Source organism: Lagopus muta, chromosome 16 (genome assembly GCF_023343835.1).
Source record: "Lagopus muta isolate bLagMut1 chromosome 16, bLagMut1 primary, whole genome shotgun sequence".
NCBI classification, from domain to species: Eukaryota; Metazoa; Chordata; class Aves; order Galliformes; family Phasianidae; genus Lagopus; species Lagopus muta.
Window position 1 is genome coordinate 10,910,896 of NC_064448.1, and position 25,059 is coordinate 10,935,954.

Genomic DNA, 25,059 nt, shown 5'->3' on the forward strand with positions numbered 1-25,059 from the left:
GGTTGAAAGCCAAGCTAAGGCACTGTATAACCAAAGTACTGGAAAAACATTTCTAATTTAAAACTTGAAAATGTTTGAAGGTTGGAGAGGTAGAAGATGTGTTGAATTTCATGTTAGGTTTCTTCCAAGTGGATAAATACTATCTAGTTTAAATGCCACAGAAGTTAATGCAGTTGCATTGAAATAAGGCTAGTATGCAAAACAAGTTTTCTTATCCTGTGACTAAGATCTTCCTTTTTAAATAGTTATTTCTATGGAAATTCTTTCTATAACAAGGGGAAGATTGATAATTTTATACTCCACTTATTAGAAGATTCAGAGCAAGGAAAAGCACGTTATAGGAAGAACAGAAGATGAGAAAGATGCGTAGGTAGAAAGAGGCTTGGAGAAGGTCTTTCTGGTGAGCTGGTGTAGTAAAATTGATAAATGTAAAAGTAGTGGCCACTAAGGAACAGAGGAAAAACAATGACTAAGGTCATCTAGAGAAGGAAAACCTAAAAGGGAAGAGGTCTGAGAGAAGAATGACTTGAGGTCTGTATGAGCAGATGGCCAAAGTCAAGGTAGATTAGATTTGAAAGCAGGATAAGATTGTGAATGAGGAGTGAATGTTGAAAGATAAGGATTTACAAAAGGAAATGCTGAGGAAACAGTAGGCAAAATTACATCCCAGAAGTGATCAGAAAGCCACAGTGGAAAGCCTTTAGAGCAGAGGCTGATCAGAATACAGGCAGGACAGAAGGTACAGTCAAGGTTCAGTCCCTCATCTGCTTTAGTAGCAGAGTCTTGGCAAGTCTCTATGAATGTTCAGCTCTTTGCAGCTGCTTGACACAAAGTCAGTGGAATTTTCCTGAAGTTCTTTGAATTCAGTGGAAACAGGATATAATCACTTATGGGTACTGTATGTTGTGATGATTGTCTGACTAATGCAGTACATTTCCTGTTTTACGTCTTCCCAGTGAGCTCATCCTTCTACTTTTATTATCATTAGTTTTTACTTCTATCACAAAACCAGACTCTCAGCATCAGAGCACAAAGCTATGTTGTAGTATCTAAGATTCCAGCATCATTGATTATTTAACTTCACCATAGACCTGATTTGCTGTGTAGTGAAATAAGTGGAAGTCTTTCCACCAACTCCTAAATAAATAAGATGAGATTTCATAATGGGCAGAGTACACAGTCTAGACTTTTAAATACTTCAGTGCTTACTTAAAAGGATGCAGGTTGTTTGGATTGAATGGTAATAACCTCAGTTAAGTGATCCTGCTGAGAACTGTGGCTACTAAGAATCCTAAGTCATCTTTTATTCTTAGGAAATACTTAGCATTTCCCATTTCCAATATTAGATATGTAGTGCATGTAAATCAGCACATTAAAAAAAAACAGGAAAAAAAAGTCTGTTTTCCTGAAAGTCATTTATGTATGTACAAAAAGAAGCTGATAGCAACAGTTCTCACATATTCTCATGGGGAGAAATAATGTATGCATCTCCTGCATTAGGCAATTCAACGTCTTCCATAGCATTCACCTCTTTCAGAAGGAGTGGAAACTGTTGCGGTTGTATTCCTTTGAGATGAAAGTTGTAATACTACAAATTATCACTTGTTTTCAGTATTGACTAGAAAAATAAATGCAATTTATGCTTTTAAATGTGGAAAATTAAGCAAAATAAAGCAATTTTATATGTTTGAGGATCTTTTCAAATGAAAAGCTGCATTCACTGAATTCTCATCAGTTCCTTTTCTGTCACGTTTCATGATGTGAACTCTGAATTGAATGAACAGCTGCAATAAAATGGTACCAGTCAAGTCAGGGGAATTCACAGGGAGTTGAGACATATCAGGCTGTGAGACAATCCTTTTTGAACCCTCATTTACCTTGAGAGATGGTTGACTTTTAGCATAATGTCTTCAGTACAGCTCACAAATAGAGAGGTGTCAAGCCCTTATTTGCAGTTCTTATACTTAGTATGTAAGAGTCGGCCTTGTACAAACAGAACAAAGACTCTTGCTATCACTATAAGCTGTTTATATTTCTAATTGTGGAATTAGATTTTTCTCTTGGTCTCCCCCTTCAGTTTTACTTACAGTGCAAACAAGAGAGTTAATATGAAGGAAATGGCAGAGTTGATCTTAAGGGTGTTTTAAGGAAAGCAGAACAGGAAGTGAACGACATAACTCAGGTCTAAAAGCCTTCTTGGTTCACCTGAAATAAGGCTGTTCTTACCATTAAATATCTGACTACATCCCTTTGATCCTTGAAAATGCCATTTATTGCAATGTATGGATGTTGGCTGAGCCAGTCTGCAATCTCAGCTGATGTGTTTGTCCACACAACAGAAGCAGTGGGCAGAAGCATGCTGAAAGAACAAACGTAGGGGCAGTAAGTGCCTGCATTCCTCAAGATCTTGAAATAACAGATCTGATTAATTTGAAGATGTTTCAGAACAAATGTTTTATGCACTGAGAGTATATTCAGTGCTTCCATTTTTTAAAGTTTATTTTTACACCGTGCATGACTATAACACCCAATATCGTAACTCTTTGAAGAGCATGATTTTCACAGAATAACTTAGTGGTGGCTTTTTGCAAGTCAGTGTGCCCTGTGAGCTGAGGCTTAGTTACTTGTCGTTCAGTTACCACACGAAAAGTGGAGTTTCTTTTCATTCCGTCCGTCTCTTTAAAATGCATCGTCCCATAGGAGAAGATTTTTATTTCTTTGGTATTATTTTCCAACGTCATCTTGTTTTAATCTGTACCAATTACAGTGGTGAAGGTTGAGGTGTGAGGAATCTGGGCAGCAAAGCTGAAGTTGCCTTCTCCCTCACCCTGAGCCAAACTAAGATCTAATCAAGCTACGATAACTTAAATTAACTTCTTGCAAATGTTGATGCAGTGTAGGGTGATTGAGTGAAGGTGCACCACAGACTTCATTATGAGCTCTCATGGCCAGTCTCACTACTCCATCTGACCATAGCAGACAAATATCTTTCACCCTTTCCATTTTATAGGTTTAAGCTGTTTAGTGATATAGGGAATATTAAAAAGAGGAATCATAACCAGATCGTGTTTTAGCTTAGTTCTCATTAGCTGTTCATCTAGAACAGATTGCATAGGACAATCTTCTGGAGTGTGTCTAATTGCTGCAACATGGTAATTTAATGGGAACACATTTTTATAAGCTTGTTTAACTGCATCTGTGCCAACTGACCTCACAGCTTGTTGTGCAGTGATGCAACACTAGAAACTAGCATCTAAATGTTAGATCTTATTTGTGTGGCCCCTTTTGAACTTCATTCACTGTTGTGCCTTTTCTAATATGGCATCACTAATGCTAGCATCACTGCAGTATCCTAATTCAAACTGTTCATCCTCCATCCCATTCATCATCCACAAATGCTTGTTTTTCAATAGTTTTTAAGTCCTAACAGTCTTATTCCTTACATTTTTCCTTCTATTTCCTAATGTTGTGAGCATTTCTTTTCATAAAATGTTCTTTGACATAGTTTGTCTAGGAACCAAGTTTTCTTGTTCTTAGGAGTGGTTTTTTTACATGGCAACAAACAAAGCAGCTCTCAGAACTCTGTAGTCCTTCAGCTCAGTCCATTTCTGTGCATCTATCTCAAGACCTTGTGTCTGTTGTAATTTTTCCCTTTATCCCTTCTTCTTTGACCTCATCCTTCAGGCTTCCCTGTCACTCACAGCCTCAAGTCCAGTGGGCCACACCTGTTTCTTATAGGTTGCGAGGAAGAAAAGGCATGTGCATTCTGTTGCAGCTTAGCTGAATTGCTACAGAAAGCAGCTTGGCTCTGTTGGTACAGAAAGCATCCCTCAGCCTTTTACCCTTTAAGTGAGAAACAGGATTTCAAAAGCTAATGTGCTTGTTTTCATAGCACGATCTTAATTCTACAAGGGAGAATAGATGATCTAATCTAATTTAATTTTGCTCTTTGAGAAGAAGGGAGATCACTTGGCCAGCTGCTGCTCTGAGCAAACATGGAGCATGTAGGCTACAAGATAAGCTTTGAACTCTATCAAATCTCTCGGCAGTATATGCTAATGTGTGCTGGTGGGAGATCTCTGAAACTTTTTCTTCTGATTGTATTAATTAGTGGTGCTGCTCCAAACCAACAAAGCAGTTGGAATGAGCTGTAACTCTGTAAAATAAGTAAGTGCTGTTACACACAGGGCTCCCTGTGTCCCTGATGCTTTAGTGTTTTGGCAGGGTGGACTGTGAAGATGTCTATTTGGCCCGATTTGTGAAATCACAGTACTTCTATCTATTTCATCTCTTTCTAAAACTTTAAGCACGTTTTAGCACTTTAATCTTTTCCAATCAAGCTGTTCATTTGTTACAAGAGGAAAGACTGTATGTGCTAGTCTTGCATTTGAAGAGAAGCCCTTTTCTCCACAAATTTAACATGAGGTAAGAAAGCATCTCTGAGCGTCAGTAGCAGTGCTAAATTTCTCTTTGCACTGTGACAAACTCCCTCCCTATCTCAGATATCAGACTTAATCGACCTACCTGCATTTCCTGAGTAGTTTTTCATTATTCCAAAAGTAAAAACAATAAATAATTTCGTTTACGATAAATATTTTTAAAGCTGTCTTAAGCTCAGATAGGAAATCTAAGAAGCATGTCTTGAGGCCATATATGTGTAATATAATAGCCCATCCAGAATTCATCTGGCTATGACAAATTGTTTCTACAAGCATGAATGCAGTGTCTTTTATGCATATACTCACATACAACTGCTTTAACTTTAGAAAAGGATAAAAAACTATCAACTTTAGATCCTATTCAATACTTTACATAATAGATATTTATAGGGCATCAACTATGTTTTTTCATTCAGTTAACCTACACTTACTCTTGGAAACGTGTTGCTTGTGTATATGTCTATTTGCTTGATTTAAGAGTTGTCACCCTTCCCTTTTGTACCTTGCTCACAAGGCACAGTTGGACCACGGCTGAGCTTTCTTCTGCATCTCTGATAGGAGTGTCATTCTGCAGGAGAATGATTGCAGGGCTTGTAGAATGTGTGCCCAATTTGCAATTAAATGATTTTTGTCTTCCATCACATCATGCTGCAGCTTGAGATCCAACCACCAGTCTACATTTTCCTCCTATTTACATCACCACAAATTATAATATTTTTTTTGCCAACCAGTGGTGTTTTCAAAAATACACACCTAATCTTTCTTGCCTTCCGATGTCTAACTGAAAATTTGCTACAAAAACGGTTACCCTGGGCAGTGTAGTAATTTCTGTTGTGTTTGTTTAATTTTATTTCTATTGTTAGGGCAATAAATCAGTAATATGCATAAAACTGAAATGAAATTCCAAAATCCCTATACAGAAATGATGCACTCACTTCATACCAACACACGCTGCATCCTAAGAAAAGAATGCATAAGTGTGGGTAGGCACACTGACTAATTAGCTCAGGTGCATAGAATTCAACTGATTTTTGAGTAGCCAGACGTGTGGGGCTAACAGCTATTGGATGTTTTAGAGTAGAATCAAAATGGTTCCAGCTCTGTTGCAGAGTGAACTATGCTCTCCATAGTCTTTTCACCACAGCTTTACTTCAGAATACGTAATTGTTCAAAGGTACTGAATTCGAAAAACTCTGTAAATGAGTGTTTAAAAGTTAAAATAAAAATAGGGAGATGGTGGTACAACCACAACAGTAGTCAGTTAACATTGCAGTAGTGCAATCTCACTGAATTTCAGCCAAGAATGTAGATTAGAAGACATTCCGTTTTAAAAGCTTCAGCTAAGATAATTAATTGCATTTATTTTCAAGGTGATATCGTGCTTGTTTGTGGGAATGAGCAATAGAGAATTAAAAAAATGGAAATTTCATCAGTGATTACAAAAGCGATAGTGATTTACTAATTGCCTTTTGCTGTTTCCTGACAGTTTGTATCTCTTATAAGCGAAACAGTCTGCCTCGAGTCACTGAAAACATTTGTGTGTTGAGAGATTAGGATAAATATACCACAAGTAATTGTTTAGTTGTAAATTTGTTCTTTTCTTTTGTGGGGGACTAAATTTGCCTCCTATCTTCTCCTATTTACCCTGTAACCATTAGCGTGTGCTCAGAAGACCCTAAGCAAGATTTTGGCAGAACAGAATGTAGCCAGGAGCAAAATTCTCCTTCCAGATGTGTTGGAACAGAGCCCATGAGACTTCTTTGCTCTCATGGTTTTGGTCTGGGAACTTCTTGAAAGCAGTGGTTAACATCAGTTAAACAAAGACTGCAGACTGATGCAGGTTTGATGTGTTGTCCCCATGTTGCTGCCTTATCAAAACTGGGTCTCCCACAAACTAAGCGAACAGAATTGCGCTTGATCACCTCACCCAGTTTGGTGATGCAGCAGATTGCCCACTGGGATGACTCCTGATCATTTCTTTACTACCATGGAATTTCATTGTGCAGTCACCTGTCCTAGACACGGTATATCATCAATTTACAGGTGGATATGCTAAGATTGTGAAGAAGCAGATGTTTACCTTGAAATTAAGGCTTATAAGCATTTAAGGGAAGCGTTTCTTTTGTATGAACAAAAATGCAGCTGGATCTCTTACCTACATCCTCTTTCAGTTCAGAGTTAGCAACCTGGCCTAACTTTTACAAGGCAAATTCTAAAAAGAAAAACTTGAGCATCAGAGAACTGTGAGAACAGATGTGATGGGATGTTCAGGAATGGTTTCTAAAACGTTTTTCCTTCCGTAGCCTTGTGTGTTTGAGCTGGGAGTTGGAAGGGGATGCAGCTACATGACTGTATCCACACTGTGTGAGCAGGGGCTGATCCAGAGCAGAATTATCTGCACTTTTCCTTCTTTGTGCTCTGGTATATCCTTGCCAGCAGTGTGTGGATAGCACATTAATCAATATAATGAGATTTGTGTGATTCTGTTGAGTTCTGTAGGAAAACATATTGAATGTAGATTGAATCATGGAAACGGAGGCTCAGACAAATGTCTGACATATGCGTTTCTTCAGGCATTTCAAAGTGTAATATGCAAATGGCAAAGGTGTTGATTTTGTGACCCTCATGAATAGGCAGATGTAGATCCACAAACCTATTTTCATATTCAGTGAGGCAGAGACCCTGCTGCTGCCACCAGTAACTCAGTGCCTGAGTGTTTAATAAAGTGCAACAGGAACCTCTGGATAAATAAATAAATACCTTATACTGCAGATCAGTTACTTCTATAGTAAAACAGTATTCACAGGTTTTTGGTATGTGGCTGTTTCCTTTTTCTTTTTCCTCCCAAAATAATTTTTTTTTCTAATTAAAACTAATGGAAGAGTGCAGGCAAAATTAGCAAGATGCTACGTGAAGCTGCCCCATATCCATGGGCCAGGCCTACCTTTTTTACTGCTGTAAGAACAATATGGTTCTGTGTTTGGGCTGATTTTGAAATTATCCTGCAGTACTTTGCAATGTGAAACAAATGAAAATCACCAGACATTGTTGTGTAGCAGATCCCATAAACAGCAGGTCTGTACAACAAGTGTGTAGTGTGATGAGATAGGAATAGTTCAGTGAGAACACAAAAAGCCCCCTCGAAGGAATGCTTTTTGGAACATCAAGAAACCCAACGAACCAACCCAACCCCACAGCCTTTGTGCACAGTGTGTGGTTATTTTCATGCACAGAGTTGGGCTGCGTGAGCAGGGAGATGGTCCTGTGCCTGGAAGGGCAGTCTGGACAGAGACTGCCTCTTTGGATGCTGTATGTGAACTGAGCCTAGAGATCATGTGCTAGAGATGTTTACTAAGTTGTAAGCCTGTGGAATGGCTTCCAGAGAAGCCAGACAGTGAGAGCATATAGACAAGAGGGGGAATGGCTATTTATGAGGGTGCACAGTGATAGGACAAGGGGGAATGGTTTTAAACTGAGACAGGGGAGGTTTAGATTGGATATTAGGAGGAAGTTTTTCAGCCAGAGGGTGGTGAGGCACTGGAACAGGTTGCCCAAGGAGGCTGTGGATGCCCCATCCCTGCAGGCATTCAAGGCCAGGCTGGATGTGGCTCTGGGCAGCCTGGGCTGCTGGTTGGTGACCCTGCACATAGCAGGGGGTTGGAACTGGATGATCACTGTGGTCCTTTTCAACCCAGGCCATTCTATGATAAAAAGGGATATGTTGATGGAAGCTGCCTCTGTAGATTTGCTTCATTTTCCTTTGGTTCCTCTGCTATTGTTCGTGAGGAGCAGGAGGGAGTGAAATGGAAGTAGTACTCTGGTTTTCTATTGCAAGCTTGTGTATTGCCCGTGTCACCTTAAGTGGTGGAAGAAATCTGGAGCTACTTAGGACACCCACTAAACTCTGAATTCAGCACTTACTTGTCTTAATCCAGCAGTTGCTAGTTGCATTTAAAGCCCTTGAGCCCTGTTGAGTTAACTGTTGTGACTGTCACCCGGTTGTTTTTCTTTCCTGCTCAAATGAGATGTCTCCCCTGAAAATAACATGAGTCTCACATGCAGAAAGCACAGCTTTCAAATGTTAAACCAGATGGCAATTATCCTGAATTAGTCTCTCATTTGCAATACTCTTTTTTTTTTTTTTTTTTTTTTAAACTTAAAAACAAAACAACAACTAAAACAACAGCCAAAGCAACCCCTTAGCCATTTGTGATTATTTTTGTTTGGTATTTAAAGACTTGTTTGCTTTCAATTAGTTGCCAAAGTCATGTACTGTTTCTTGCAGAATGGAAAGGCAATAGAATCCTTCTGGGGACAGGACTTGTGCTGTGACATTCAATGGCAAGGTTGTACATGAGGGACATGGTTTGGTTCTAATCTATATGGAACAGTAAACCTCAAGTACTTAACTGGAGAATACATGTTTTTACATTTGGACAATCTACATTATTTTCCTCCAAATAACATGTTGGCTATATACCATATTTCTCTGCTTTTGGAGCTTTTGTTTTCTTAATTACATTTTTAGAGCTATAATATAGAATACAGGCAGAAGGCAAGAGACTCCCTGTAAGCTTATTTAACTTACTTATGTGGACTGTAGATGGATTTGTGGAGTCTCTAGCTCTGAAAATGGCCATCAGAAAGCTTTGATCTCTCTCCTGCCTTCATTCAGGACGTACTGTTCCAGTAGTAAATCTGAAGATACAAAACAATTTTATTTTCATTTCATAGTAATTTAAAACAGAACTCTTTTTTGTGTGCAATGAGATGAATAATTTAGAATTTTGAAATATAAATACTGATTTCTGATATGTGGGCTACTCCAAAAGTAATGCCTCCTGTTTTATGATGCTGGTGCACAACATCAGAGGTAGGTGTTGGTGGGATGGCAGCAGAGGTTGAACCTTCCCACCAATATCCCATTCCATTTTGTTGCTGTGTGACAGATGGCAGCAGAGGGACAGTCTGACAGAATGGTGTCAACATGGGAGTGTGTATGAGGCAGAGGTTTGGAACTGAATTCCTTCATGTGCAAGAAATGTTACCCACTGACATTCATTGACATTTGCTGAAAGTTTGTGTAAACCAAACGTGCACGTTGATGCAATGGGGTGGGGGGAGTGCATTTCAGCAACTGCAACAGCAGTGTGAAAGACCAGCTACATTCTGGACAGCTGTCACACCATAAAATGAAGAGTATCTCCATCAGCTCATCTGCATGAATCAGCAACCTGGGAACTGTGTACAGGGCTTAATATCAGCTTCAGTGCGTTGGAAATGATGGTGACTGTGTTAAAATACTGGAAAGCCTGTGCCAAGTGGGTCCCACAGATGCTCACACAGGAACAGAAAGAACACCATATGCAGGTTTGTCAGGGTGTATTGAACCACTGTGAGGATGAAGGTGACAGTTTCCTGGATCGCATCATTGTCGGCAAGATGTGGCATCACTGCTACAAGCCAGAGACAAAATGGCGGTCTGTGTAGTGGTGACGCAAATTCTGCATCAAAGAAAAAGCTCAAGATACAGCCCTCGGTGGGTAAAGAGATGCACACTGTTCTTTGGATCTGAAAAGGGGGGATCCTTCTGAATTTCCTGGAAACCGGACAAATTATCACCTTTGATCATGACATCATAACTGACTAAGCTGAAAGCTTCAACTTCCAGAGCCCGCCAGAGAAGAATGTGGTCTCAGTTTTGCAACAAGATAACACCAAGCCCCATACCAGTTTGAGGATCATGGAACACATTGCCTGGACTGTCCTACTGCACCCACCTGGTGCAGCTGGATTTGGCTCTCTCTGACTTCCATTTATTCGGGCTGATGGACTGTGTGGGCAAGATTTTTCTAGCAACGATGCCATCGTAGTAACTGTGAACCGCTGGGTCACCTCTGCTGGTGCAGATTTTTATGAGCATAACATGCAGGCTTTTTCTTGTCCGTCACTGGTGAAAATGCACAGCTAATGACTGTGTTGAAAAAGAGTGTTTTATAGCTGAGAATTTGCTATACATCATGTACACAAGTGGTGTGCAATAACAATAGCTCTTTGTATCTGTTGTTTTTCCATGGAAATGAACAGGAGGCATTACTTTTGGAACAATATATATAAAGTCTCAGGTCCCCATATAGTTTCTTTGCAATGAAGTAATCTGTTATGGATCAGGTAAAGAAGAAAGCTGCGGCTTCCACAAAATCATTCTGCCTTTGGTGGTTGCTTTGTGACCATTTAGGGGTTTGGAATGCAAAGTGAAACATAAGCGACAAAGATTGTTTTATTGCAGTGTGCTTAGATTACTTTTCCAGTGTGTAAAACACACAAATATTCCTATGTACATTCTGACATTTTCAAAAAAAAAACCCATGTATTCTGATGCTGAATATGCTGAATATGATAAATAGCCTTAGTACTTGGAGGCAGTTAGAATTTTTTGTCAGTTGAAAAATCTCATAGAAATCTGAAGAGTGTTCAAGGAATTCAAGTACTTAAACCCCACTCTCACATATAACTCAGTGTTTTGAAATGTAAATTTTACTGGTATCTTATATATATATATATGTGTGTGTGTGTATATATATTAAGTACTTCAGAGAACATTACCTATAAGGTATTTATTTGTAGCCATAGACTGCACAAAGTATGTGCAATAAGATACTACCATCTAACTAAGATACTACTAACATAATTCCTAATCACACTGTAAGAGCCCACAGACAGGTTTCTAGATCACAATCAGTGTGTTTTATAATTCATTGTCCCGCAGGGCTCGGTACTGGGGCTGCTTCTATTTAACATCTTTATTAACGATCTTGATGAGGAGATTGAGTGCCCCCTCAGTAAGTTTGCAGATGACACCAAGTTGGGAGGGAGTGTTGATCTGCCTGTGGGGAGAAAGGCACTACAGAGGTACCTGGATAGACTGGATCGATGGGCCAAGTGTTGGGTCCTGCATTTTGGTCACAACAACCCTGGGCAGCCCTACAGACTTGGGGAGGAGTGGCTGGAAAACTGCCTGACGGAAAGGGACCTTGGTGTAGTGATGGGCAGTCAGCTGAATATGAGCCAGCAGTGTGCCCAGGTGGCCAAAAAAGCCAACAGCATCCTGGCTTGTATCAGGAATGGTGTGGTGAGCAGGACCAGGGAAGTCATCCTGCCCTGGTACTCGGCATTGATGAGTCCCAACCTCGAGTGCTGTGTTCAGTTTGGAGCACCTCAGTACAGAAAGCACATGGAGGTGCTGGAGCAGGTCCAAAGAAGGGCAACAAGACTGGTGAAGGACTTGGAGAATATGGCCTCTGAGAAGAAACTGAAGGAACTGGGGCTGTTCAGTCTTGGGAAAAGGAGACTGAGGGGATACCTTATTGCTCTCTTCAAATAGCTGAAAGGTGATTGCAGCAAGATTGGGGTTGGTCTCTTCTCACTGGTGACAGGATGAGGGGAAATAGCCCTAAGTTGTGCCAGGGGAGGTTTAGGTTGGATATCAGGAAAAACTTTACATAATGGATTATTAAAGACTGGAATGGGCTCCCTAGGGAGGTTGAGCCCCCGTTCCTGAATATGTTTAAAAACTATTTGGATGTGGTTCTCAGGGACATGATTAACTGAGGGTTGTTACAGTTAGGGCAGTATGGTTAGGTTGTGGTTGGACTTTTGATGTTCTTAAGGTCTTTTCCAACCTGAGCGATTCTGTGATTCTATAATGGGATCAAAATCTTAAAAGATACAGATGGAAATTTTAAAACAGGAGGGTAGAAGGTGTGGAAAGGTTCTACATTCTTCTTCCAAATTCTGTCCTTCCAATCTAGATGTAAAGTGAGATATTAAATGCAAGAAGAAAATAGTTGTTGAATTGAATCTTGAATCTGCACTGAGGAGGCAACACAAAAAGTGTGTTTAGTTCTGTGTAAAGCTGGAGATAAAAGGATAATGACCACAGAAGGAGGAGAGAGAATTGCATCAGCCTTTGGAATGAAGGTTGATGTTTGTGTGCATTAAAGAAACTATTATTATTCCCTAGAAATATCCATGGAGATCTGAAGTTACTATGTGTGCTGAGATTAAGTATATGTTTTAGGTCTTTATAGCATATGAAGTTGTTGAAATAAGTCCTAGAACTGGTCTATGGAATCTTTTGACATATGAAAATCTGTAGCAGGGCACTGAAAATACAAATTTAAGAGTTTTGTAAAGTAGCATATTTATAATTGAAAGAAGGATAAAAGGATCAGAGTTTGTTCCTGCGAAGAGAATAGGACAATAATTGATTTGTGATTTCTGGACAAATGAAAGGAAATGAAACACAAAAGGCTGAAAAACAGCAGTGTAAGTACACACACACAAAGGCAGTAATAGAAAAAAAAAAAAAGGGATTATAAAGGATAAAGCTGATGCCTTTAATGCATTGCTTGGCAGTATTAAAAGAACAATGAAAAGCAAACAAATTCTGCAATGGATGCACAGAAGGAGTGAAAAACCTAAAGGTATCTTCATGGCTGCTGGATGACTGTATTTAGTGGAGCTTACCCCATTATAGAGGAGCTTTTAGAAGAGAGATGAGGATTCAGCAGAGGTCAAACTGGAGTGGCCTCGAGTCCTGAGGATCGGAAAGCATTAAGAGCGAACAGGAAAATATTGTTTTAATAGCATTTAGAAAATAGAGAAGGGAAATGATCAACAGAGGGCCTTGTTGAATTGTAAGACTTCTACTGGGAATAAAATGAACACATGCTACAGGAATATCTGAGCTGGTGATGCATTTAAGAACAAGGTACTGTGAACTAAAAGTGAGAAGGGGCTATGCACATTAATTTAGCCACAGCTCCTTAGAATAAAGAGAAATGCATCAAATAGACTTTCAAGGAGAAGAGTAGGGTAAATGCTGCAAGCAATTTTAAAACATTAGCTAAGTTTTATCTTTCAGAGTGTGGAGAGAAAAGTGCTTTCCACCAGCCCTTCAGTCCCCCATAAAATTTTTCCAGACTTGCTTTGCAAAAGAGTTTTATACATCTAACTCCTTCTAATGTTGGAAGGGGTCGGAGAGCAGAGAGTAACTGTGACTACTGGGATTGTTAATGAAGTCCAGGCTAAAGAGTGTAAGAAGAGGAGGATACTGAAGTTATATGGAAAATGAGCATCCAGTTGACCTTGCTGTTCAGCTGGACCTTCCCCCAAAGTCTCTGTTGCTTGGCAGTTTTAGACATGAAATGCTCTTTATTTTTTTTTCTTAGTAGATGCTTTTCTGAAGACACAGGCATTTCAACCCAAAAACTGCTTTGGCTGTTCTAACAGAAGTTAATAAGCACTCTGGATTGTTTGCACCTTGCTCAATATCTGCAGCACTTAGCACTGGGCTTTTGGAACAGGAATACAAAATCTTTCCTAAAAGGCTACAGATAAAGTCATTCTCCAGTGGAATAAAGGCTTCTTGTGAAACATGCTCATTTTAATTTAAGGTGAATGAGATTAAAACTGAAACTGTATTGCCTCAAGATAATTACCTGCTGTACTGTTGGTCAGTGCTAGCTCTTTAGCAGTTATGGCTTGGTTAACTTGCTAGTGCTTCAGAGATTGCATTAGTCCTGTTTTTTTTCACTGTGCCTAACTTTATTAGGGAAGTACAATGTGCAGTGCTGTGCTAGTGACTGAACAATGCACAGCAGAGCTGAAGGCAAAGGACCCAAACCAAGTTTTGTCTTTGTCCACATTTACTTCAGTCTGGAGAGCATCATACACAGTACTACTACATTTTCTGTTTTCTGCTATATTTTTAATTGATTACTTGCTCTAATTATCCTGCCAGGTATCCATTTAGGCTACAGTCATCTTCAAAACAATGTTTGGTATGTTCAGTATTTGGCAAGTCATGTTCTCACTGAACAGTCGTATTTTGTGGATTCTTGGTACTTTGACTAAAAGACAGTTTGCTCATTAACTTGTCTAGATACTTGCAGCTCTTACAGGTCAACGTTTTCAACACCTTGGTTTTGCAGGTAATGTTTTTCAGACTTTGAAAACATTGCTCTGTCCTGAAGCAATGATGTTTGTCTTGGTCAAGTAAGAATTTCTGTATTTATCATGGTAAATAGAACTAAGTTATAAATATGGATTTTTGCATTAAAAAAAAAAAAGAAAAAACAACAAATAATGTTGCCAAACTAATTCTTGCAGGCAAAACCTAAACAACTAAGTATTATTTTTGTTCATGAAGCCATCAGTTTTCCCAAAAGGTATGCTTTAAATTCACTTGGGTTGTTACTGAAATCTGTAGAAGGGTTCTATCAAACATGCAATTACTACAGCATGAAATCAGTAATATTAGATAGTGACTGAAAACAGCACTATCTGTGACCCTGTTCTTTGGACAGCAGTAGAGGGAATATCTCTTCATTTCAATCTTCTTCACCCTTCCCATTGAAATGACTCCGGTGTGGGTATTCTATCATTTCTAAGAGGTGACGTTCACAGATTAAATTGACCTTGCTTTGAGGAAACATCAGGTGATATCCAATGTAAACATTTTTTTGTTTAGTTGTATCTCTTTGGAGGATTGGTCTGCTGCTGGAAGAGCTGTCAAATTTCTTATATCAGGCAAACTTTGAAAAATAATATTGACTGAAGTGAGAGGTTGATACAATTTTCGAGGTCTTGTGATTAACATAAAACAACCATACAGCAAAAAGTGGTATTGCTGTGGTCTGGAATTCTCCATTTTTCACAGGTGCAATAACATCAATGCAACATACATCTCTTCTGACAGGAATTTGCTCAGTTTGGTCCCGTGTATGGTGAAAATAGAAGTGGACTTCTCTCTCCCTGGTATTTTTGTTTTTGGAAAGTTCATCAGCAGAGAGCGCTGCTTAATCTTTCAGTGTGATGACTTCTCCTCTGGGGAGGCTTTTGGTGAAAGCCAGGATGAAAGAATGGGTCCTCAGAATAATTTTTAGGGGAAAAGTTGGATGTTTAGTGCTAGACAGCAATGTTATCATGAACTCCGTTGTGCCTCTTTGCCATATGATGTCTACCAATTGGGATGAAGTTTTAACACCCATTAGCTAGGAAAGAATTATACTTGAGAAGTGTTGAAGGTTTGTGCTTGCTTTGAGGCAAATGATCTTTGCAGATAATAAAGGCAGCATTGTATCCTTACGCAAAAATGAAGATAAGTGGAAATGTGTGGGCTTTTGTGATTGAGTGATTTTGTTGCTGTCATTTTTTCTTGGTTGTTTTTTTTCTCTTAACCAATAGGCCAGATTCCCACCTGGTGTTTTCAGTCTATCTCTTGCTTCTCTTGGAGCCTGGCCAGTTTATATCACTTGAGAATTTAGTTATTTCTTGAAGGGCGTGCCTTTATCAACTGCACTTGTTTTCCCAAAAGAAGAACAGTTGTTCTTCCCATTCTGCAGCCTGCCTTCTCATTCCTGGTGCTTTTCAAAGGTCGTAATATCTTAGCACTTTCTAAACGTTGCAAAGGATTTGAATAACTTCTACTTCAGCATATGGTATGTATCATCAGTGAGCTCCACTACAGGTTCTGAGAGCTGGTAGCAAACTGCATGAGAGAGTCTATGCAGAAAGTAAATGAAATGGGGAAAAATTTAAAATATGGAATTAGTGCAACAGTGAGATAAATCAATAAAACCCATTTAAAACACTGGGATAAAGTAATTTGCTTTGAATGCTCAGGAGAATTTACTATCTTGCGTTCAGTATGCATCCCGTATTTACTTAGTTTTGTCTTCTGCCTGTTTGTTATGGGTTTTTGTGTGTTTTTTTATTCTTTATAACTGTGCATATTTGAGGTAATGCAAGTAATTAGATAAATTGATACTTGCAGTATAAAAATGATTGTTTTTCTTAATTAACAGCCAGAAGACAACTGAGATAAAGCTTGCTTGTGGTCAGAGGAGGTCTAAAGACAAATGGAAAAGGAAGGAGTGCTTCCTTACAGTGTCCTCAGAAAACCCTGTAGAAACACAAATTATTCATCAAGAGCACGTAGGTCAGGGAATTACTCATTACTTAATGGTATTTTGAAGAATTTGTTTCCTTTCACTGTGGTTATTTCCAGTCATTGAAGTTTTCTATTATGCATGAGTGTGCTATGACTATCTATACAGGAATGTTCTGCAGAGAAAAGATGGAGTTATCAGGACTACATGGGAACTTACTGAATTTCTATGTAGGCAGTTCTGAATTCCAGTGTGACTGCTGACTTTCTGTGGGAATTCATGACCCAATCTTCCCAACTGGACAGCTGTCAGTGGATTGCTGAAATCTACAGCTGTGCTTCCCCAGACTGCCTCTCAGCCAAGAGGTGAACATTTTATTGTAGTTGGTAAAGAGATTGCTGTGAACACTTGCCCATATTTAAAAAAAAAAAAGGGAGAAAAAAAAAAAAAAGAAAAAACTTTCTACCAACAAAACATCCCCAGGTGTCTTGGATGGCACTGAAACAACTTCTGGAAGTAAACAAGTAACTTTCAGGAGGTTAGTTCTTCCTCACCTGCAACTTCCTCTGCATATCTTGTAGAGAAACTGATGCTTCAATTTACTGTGCCACCTGGCCTCTTTTACTTTGTGCCTTAAGCAGAACGACTCTGCACTCTCTGGAGCTTTGTTATACCTCATGCTGTACTTTCTGATGCATCAGCTCATGGAGAGAAGATAATGGCACAGAGTTGTTCTATGGGATTTTTTTTTTTTTTTCATTCCAGTGAAAATACTTTCATTTAATTTGTGAGCGTTTCTGTCACTCCACTTACAGCAGTGTTCTTGTATTCAGTTTTGCACAAAAGGTGGAAACACTGCCTGGTTTCTCTTGACAACCTCAGTCCTTGAATTCAATCCTTGCATCAAACCATCAGAGGCTGAATTCCTCTTACAGCAACAGCTGCAGGAATTAGGAATTTTAGAGGGTCACACTTTATCACTTTGTACTTTATGCAAGTACAGTATGTCTTGCTTCACTGGAGCTGGACTTTCATAGATTTAATTGAACTATGTTGCCTTTGGGGTTTTTTCACTGCTGCTTGGTCTCACTTTATTGGATATCTTAGCCATAGCTGTTAAAGAGCAACATTAAAGCTGAGCGAAAAACAAAATTGCAGAAGAACAAAATGTTACAGGAGGCAGATATCCACATGTGTTTTATAGAAATAGGACTTAGGTTGCCAGAGGCATTGTTTGTGACTCTATAGCTAAGTTGAATGCTCTAAACCATGTACAAAACTAAAAGATGACATGATATAATGCAAGATTGAAAGATGTAGACAAGCACAGAGCTGTTTGTCTTGTCCTGAAGCGTAGAAGGGACCTGTGGTATTTCGGGAAGGAATCACCTTGGATGAGGGACATACTTAACTCTAACAGCTTAATCTTTTTACACTTCCTCAGTTGTCTCTGTTGAGACACAGGCTACATTCTACATTTTATGTTTTAAACAGCTATTTAGAAATGTATTAGATCTTAGAAATTTCTTGAGAAACTATTATGTATGTTTTAGAACAACATCAGCAATACATGGCAGCAATTGTTTTCAAATGGCTATTAAGCAAAACTTCCACACTTGATTACTCTTTTTTTGAGCTGGTATTATTGTGAGAGGATGGTGGCAGAGATACTTGCAGCGTAGACAGGCTGCTGTCCAAAATCCCTAAGGACAGCAAGGAGCAACTACATGTGTCGTCCCTGTTAGATCTGTTGTCATTGTTCTACCTGTTCTGATGTCGTGCAAGTGTATTTCTGTAGGATCTTAAGTTGTAAGCTTTTATGTGGCATTGAAATTATATTGGGCTAGTTTCTTTTCTCCTTGTATTTCACTAAGTGGCAACAAGAAGTCTTTGTAGGGGGAAAGTCATAAATATGGTGGGTCTTAACAGTCTTGTGCAGCTTTGGGTGATGACATAGGTTATGTTGGTGCAAAAGGCTCAGAAGAGAATGAAAGGTTAGAAGAGCAGTTGAGGCATGGAGTGTTTCTTATTGGGTCTTTGCTTGAGACCCACAGCTAAAACGGGTTTTAAAACAGATTTTGCATTGAGCAGTAAATTAAACATTTCTATCACTGTTTCAGACAAGAAGTTCCTTAAAAATACTTCTAAATGATTTAAAGTTTATTGAGGATGTATCTTCCAAATTCCAAGTTCTAAGAGTAAAATAAAACATTAATTGTCTAAAATATTTTTAAATTGAAATTCTCTGAAGGCAAAGCTGTCCGTATATGTTGAGAATGTGGCTGCTGTGCTTTTGTTACCTATTCATCAGTGGTTATATATTTTTTCAGTTTGAGTTTGCTATAATGATGAGGCTGCTGTCTGATTTCTGCATCTAAAGGAAAAGATTGGTTCAGAATCTGGGAATGCAGTTGTTTTCTGCAAAGCTCTCACAACTGGTACAGTCCAATCAAAATCTGCTTTCACACTGTCTCTGGTGCTGCTGACAGAGGCTGCCTGCCCTGGGCTCATGTTGTTGATGTTTCTCTTTCACTTCTGAGGCTGTTCATCATATTGACTTGATCGGGCCAAACAAAATACAAACTGGAAGCAAGAGAAAGATTGGGAAACCAGTTGTGGTGTGAGAATGTTTGGGGTTTTGGGGGGGTTGAAGCCTGGAAATTCAGGCAAACAGGTGCTACTGAGAACTCCATTGCCTACCTGGAGGAAAAAATAGAATAAAAACCTATATGGTATTTGCTATTTATGTTGGAAGCAGTTGTTCTTTGCTCACAAAAGGCTCAGTGATCTGATCCAGGAATAGAAACACTGCTTTGTTGCTTAGAGGCACGAGTTGCGATGAGTAGAAATGAATAGTGAGTAACCCATCAGCTGAGAAATGCCACATGCAGAATCCAAACTATTAGAAACCCCACGAAAATTCATAAGTGTCAAGTTAGGTTTGTGAATAATTCATAAATAAAAGTTTCCATATTACAGGGTAAATCACTCATGAGGTTATGCTCAGCACCTTCTCACAGCAGTCACTTCTGAGCTTGTGTAGTTGGTGCTTTTTTTGTTTTATTTGCTCTGTTTAGTTTGTTTCAAAACAATATGTTTTGATAAATGTAGCTGAATAGCAGTGCCAGGAATTCAGCTGGCATCCATACTCCCCTGCCAGCATTTCACAAGGAGCACCTCCATGACCTTTTATTGAACAGATGACCTAACAGGAAAAAAAAGAATCTAGTTAATGCCAGGATAGCCATTTACATTGCTTCCTCAAAATCCCACTTCCATGTGTGCAGAAGGAGCAATGCAAAGCACTTCCAATCATATTACAAGGTTTTGCAGAGCAGAATGTTACAGAAAGCTGATCCGGCACGGGGAACTGGTACAAAGGGCTGGGTTTCTAATGCTTCAACATTTTTTCCATAGCCTTTTTCCCCTCTTTGAAAGTCAGTTCATACTAGTAAAATAAGAATGTCAGTGATTTTATTCATTTTACCAAGCATATGATCACCCTTGCTGAAATCAATGTTCCAGTGACTTCCAGTTTCATGTTTGCTTTTTCTGTCACTGCTATAAGCAGAAAGCCTGGCCTTACAGGGCAAGGAAGGCTTCTGAGAAGAGGCAGCAGAAGAACTCAGATTCTGGAATTATTTCTGATGTGTAATCACCTTTTTTGATATTAGTGTATTGGAGTTTATTAAAAAACAATGTGTTTCTTAGAACTGATAGGCAAAATGTTCAGGGTGTCGTGGTTTTGTGATCTTTGGTTTTTAGTGCCCCACATGATGTTGTGATGAGGAATACCGAAAACCAAAAATCACAAAACCATGACACAGGGAATGTCTGGCTCCTGAATTTCTGAAGGTTGCTCCAAAAGTAATGCCTCCTGTTTATTTCAATGGAAACTACAACAGCTACAAAGAGCACCATAACAATATTTGATAGTGCAAATCCTCAGCTACGAAACACTTTTTTTTTTTTCAACAACACACCATTAGCTGTGCATTTTCAGCAGTGATGGACAATAGCTGCATGCCTTGTTTGTAACCATCTGCACCAGTGGAGGTGAGGCGCCATTGGCACTACTGTAACGCACTGCCCAGTGCTCACTGTGTGCACACCCATGGTTTGGTCTCCATAAAACGTTCAGTAAGCATCGATGAATGTCAGTGGGTGACATTTTTTGAACACAAAGGAATTCAGTTCCACTTTTGTGCTTTGTGTGCATACTGTCAGTCTGCCCCTCTGCTGCCATCTGTCCCAAAGCAGCAAAATGCTGTTCGCCTCCTCCCAAAGCTCTGTCAGCAGCCGGAGCACCGCTGCCCACCCCAGGCACAGCTCCCACTGGGCTCTTCTTGTTGTGCTGGCACAGCAGCTTGGACAGTGCCAGTCCCAGTCCTGCCCTTTTCTCAGGGCTCACCTGAGGCTGCACGGAGCTCAGGGCCATCCGCTGGACTTGTCTCCTATCAGCACAGCAGCTTATGGGACAGCAGTCCCAGTCCTTCCCATTTCCTCAGAGCTCGGGAAAGAAGAGGTGAGAGCTCTTGGATGAGGATGGAGGATGGGGAAGAAAGGGTGGCAGGGAGCAGCAGCTGGCGCAGAGCTCTCTGGCAGATGGTGACATTTCAGGGCCAGGGTGGAAATCGAGAGCCCCTGGTGCGCTGCTGATGGATGTAGCAGCGTCTCCATGCAGACACGATGTTGGGGTGCCTGCCTGCCTCAATGGAGGTGGATGCACCTCCATGGGTTCCTCCTCTAGCGGGATGTCCACCTCCATGGGCTCGACGCCGCTCTCTGGTTGTTTACATCCATCAGCTCAGTTATAGGGTGGGTACAGTGAAGCACATTTGAAATGTCTGCACACCAATGCACTCAGCAGGAAAAAGCCAGAGCAGCTGGAAGTCTTGGCTCTGTCCCATAGCTGCAGTATCACTGGCATAAGCAAAATGTGGGGAAGAGTCCTGTGCCTGTTGTGTCATGATGAACAGTTACTGGCCCTTCATCAGCAGCAGGCAGGGCAGTTGTGGGAAAGGAAGTTAAGTGTCATCTACCATAGGCCACCCCTCCAGGATGATGACACTGATGATTTGTTCTTTAAGGACCTAAGAGGTACCTGTGGATCAAGTGCTCTTGTCCTTATGGTGACTTCAACTTGTCAGACATTAAGTGTGAATACCACACAGCTGGTACAAAACAGGTCCAGGAGAGTTCTTAAAATGGCTTGATGATAAATTCTTGGTACAGGCGCTGGGGGAACCAGTGAAGAATGGTGCTTGTAGATTTGTGGCTTTTAAACATTGAGATTTAAGTTTCAAATCCTTGGTGGTAGGTGGGAAATTGTCACAAAACTTCAACCCAGGATATTGGAAGAGCAGACCTAAGGCTCCTCAGGGAAATAAGTAGAAGGTCCTCTGGGAAACTGCTGTTGAAGTCTTTGGGGTCCATCAAAGTTGCTCACTTTGAAGTGTCAGCTCTGTAGTGTACAGGAAAAGGCCATGCCATAATGTTGGAGGTCGTGCACATGGGACAGAAGGTTAGCTTGCCTGAGCAGGGATCTTGTGCAGCTTAGGTGGAATAAGCGAGTGTATGACCACTGGATGTGAGGTTGAATAACATGAGGAGACAACAGAGGTGTTGCTTAACCTTGTTGGAAGAACATTTGTGTGACGAAAGCTCAGTTAGAGTTGAAGCTTGTCAGTAGTGTGGGAACTGGAGAAAGGGCTTTTTTTCAAAGAAGTTAATGGCAAAAGAAGGACCAGAGGATGGTCACATCACAAAAAAAAATGTAACAGAATATTGGCCATACCACCAAAATCTGCCTTTGATGTCATGGACTAATGCAATAAAATAGGAGGCCTTACTTTTGAAGCTGTTCTCATAGCTTGCATTAACTAGGATGAGTTTGAAGTGTGACCCTTGGTTCTGAAATCCTTTGCATCCTTTGGTAGCACATCAGTACTCAAGAGTAAGCTGGTAGTTGGATTTTTAACAGATACGAGTCTGTTTTAAGTCCTTATTGAGCTGCTTGGAAGTTGTAACATAGCTGTAAGTAGTGATGTGACATGTGACCAGAATCAAGAGCACAGGGATCATTTTGTGTCCTCTAATTCCTAACGGAATCTCCAGTACATCCTTCCAGCAAGCACAAGTCATATGGCTGCTGCAAATACTAGTCTGCTTCGAATGAAGATTCATAGTGGTGCATAAAAGCATTCTGCAAATATATATATTTTCTACTACATTAATCAGTGTACAAGATCAGTGTGCGTGTATGTTCCATGTGTTAACAAGGTGAGGCAAAAGCCCCAAAGAAAATAGAAAATCAAGTCTATGAATTATTATTTTGAAATTAAACAGTGTCAGCCTTGAAAGTCCTCCTTGTAAATGTAAATAATAGGACTTGGTTATTGTTATGCCTAATGATTTATTCATCAAGTAGAAAAATACCTGTATTGACAGAGCAAGATAAATCCATGCTTCTTCACAAACATATGCATCAGCACAAACTTCAACAAGCCCTATAAAAGCATGCACTCTTCCCTAAGCTTGTCATAAAAGACTAAATTATGCTGCTGCACTGTGTGGTGGGGTAATATATTTGAGTACTTCTCACTTCTGAACACAAACCGCATGTCTGTCCATTAATTAGAGAACTCATTCTGTCGTGTTTGCCTTCAGTAAGGGAGACAGCACTCGCTGGGCACTTGGAAGAGGAAGAATAACTCGATTTCTGGGCACACTTTTCCCATCTGCTTTCTATTTTGGCACATTTATGGCTTGGAGTGGGGAGGGGCAAATCCCCGGTGAAGCTGAAGTATCAGGATGATAAAACATGAGGGAAGTGTCTCCACTGATGTGCTAAAGGAAAGGGAATTCTGAATTTTGTGGGGTTGGATGTGGCTTTTGGACCCCTAACTCATTTAGGGCTTGTATTTCAAATTCTCCTCAAGAAGCCACAAATCTGCTCTGATTCTCAGTAGCTGAATCAAATTTATTTTTCTTCTTTTTAATTTTTGAGTATTTTTTTCTTTTTTCCCCTGTATAATAAGCCTCTAAGATGTTATGTTTGGAGTTCTCAAGGTTGATAGCTAATTACATGGGCTTAGAAGAGTTTCAGTAAAAGGTATTATTTTGCAAGTGTTCAGTATAAGATTTCTTGGACTTTTTGCTCTGGAAGGTTTTAAAGGCTAGCTAAAAAGAAAATACCAATCTAATCAGTTGATTGTCTAATATTTTAGGTTGATTTCTATATTTATTTGAAGTTCAAAAGAAATCTCTCATTGAATTTTAAACTACTAGGACTTAAGTTGACCTTAATATTTCCCCAGTCTGTCTTTATCTATCTATCTATCTATCTATCTATCTATCTATCTATCTATCTATCTATCTATCTATCTATCTATTTACCCAGCCTTTGCTTTAATTTATATATATTAGGAAACTGTTGACTTTTAAGGAGCTTGTGGGGAGGGGTCTGCATGGTGTTGCAGCAATATGATTTATTGCATTGCTTCACTCCTGCATCAGCTGTTTGGGGTGCTCCTGGTCCTGTTCTGAGAGTCTTGGAGGCAAAACCATTTTGTGGTATTGGCCATCTTGGCTACTTCATCATCCTTAGCAGTGTAAGTGTTATGGCACCGATACTTGCTGACTCCAATAATTAAACAGCTGTGGTACGAGGAGTGAATCCAAGAAATCCAAGCCCTGCCACTGCTGCCACCTTTGACCAAGGTGCCTTGGTTCTGTTATCACCCCAGAACAGAACAGAATGGCTCAGTTGGAAGGGACCTACAAAACTCAAGTCCAGCTGCCTGGCCTCTTTATGGATAAAGCAAATTGATGAGGGCATTGAAGGTGTCTTTTGAATACTGACATGTCTAGGGCTCAGCATCTCTGTAGGAAGCTTGTTCTAGTGTTTGGCCACCCCTGTCATAAGGAAATTTTTCCTTATATCAGCTTTGTGTACAGAAAACTGTGCATTAAGTTTAAGAACTTGTTAGGGATGGTCTGGACTGTAGTAACTGGGAACAGAAAAATATGACATCAAATGTGTAGCTTCAATATTTTTTATGATTTATGGGGGAACGTTCACTGTGGGAAGTGTGCGTGATTTCAGCAGAGGCCTTTGCTAACTGCCCTGGAGGCCGGGTGGCTAGGCCTGCTTTTCCTTCTCTTGACATTCCCGTGTCCTTCTGCATGTAATTCTTGCCCACACTATGCTGAGGAAGGAAAGCAGTGTATTAGAGAGTTATCTTTTCTGTGAAAATCTGTTTTCATGTTAGATATGGTTGGAAGATCAGCTCACTATAATACATTGATTCAGAAGGATGAGAAAGACTGCGTAATACATTTTCAATGTTCATGTTTGCATAGTATATGCAATGTACAATATTTCTTTCAGTGTCCTCCCAGTTTCTTTCTTAGGTCTTTGAGGTCAGCTTTTCTTTATGCTTTGGTGAATTCCATTGCTAAAAATGAGACAGCACTTCTGGTAAAGGTTTAGAAAATCTTCAGAGCCTTACCAAGGCTTGTACCTTGACTTATCTCTAGAGCATCTTAGACATCGAAGTAGTAAGAACAGCGTCTTCAAGAGATTGATGAGTAATTAAAATTCACACCTTTTCAGAGCTTCAAATGTGTAGCCATACCAAAGGCTTTACATGCTACAAGCATGT

The 25,059-nt window shown here is 39.9% G+C and overlaps 1 protein-coding gene across 11 annotated transcripts in view; it reads left to right on the forward strand.

Moving 5' to 3' along the window:
• The window catches only part of PTPRT (protein tyrosine phosphatase receptor type T), a 425,958-nt gene that overhangs the window by 117,338 nt on the left and 283,561 nt on the right, over positions 1-25,059 (forward strand). The gene's annotated exons all lie outside the window — the stretch shown is intronic.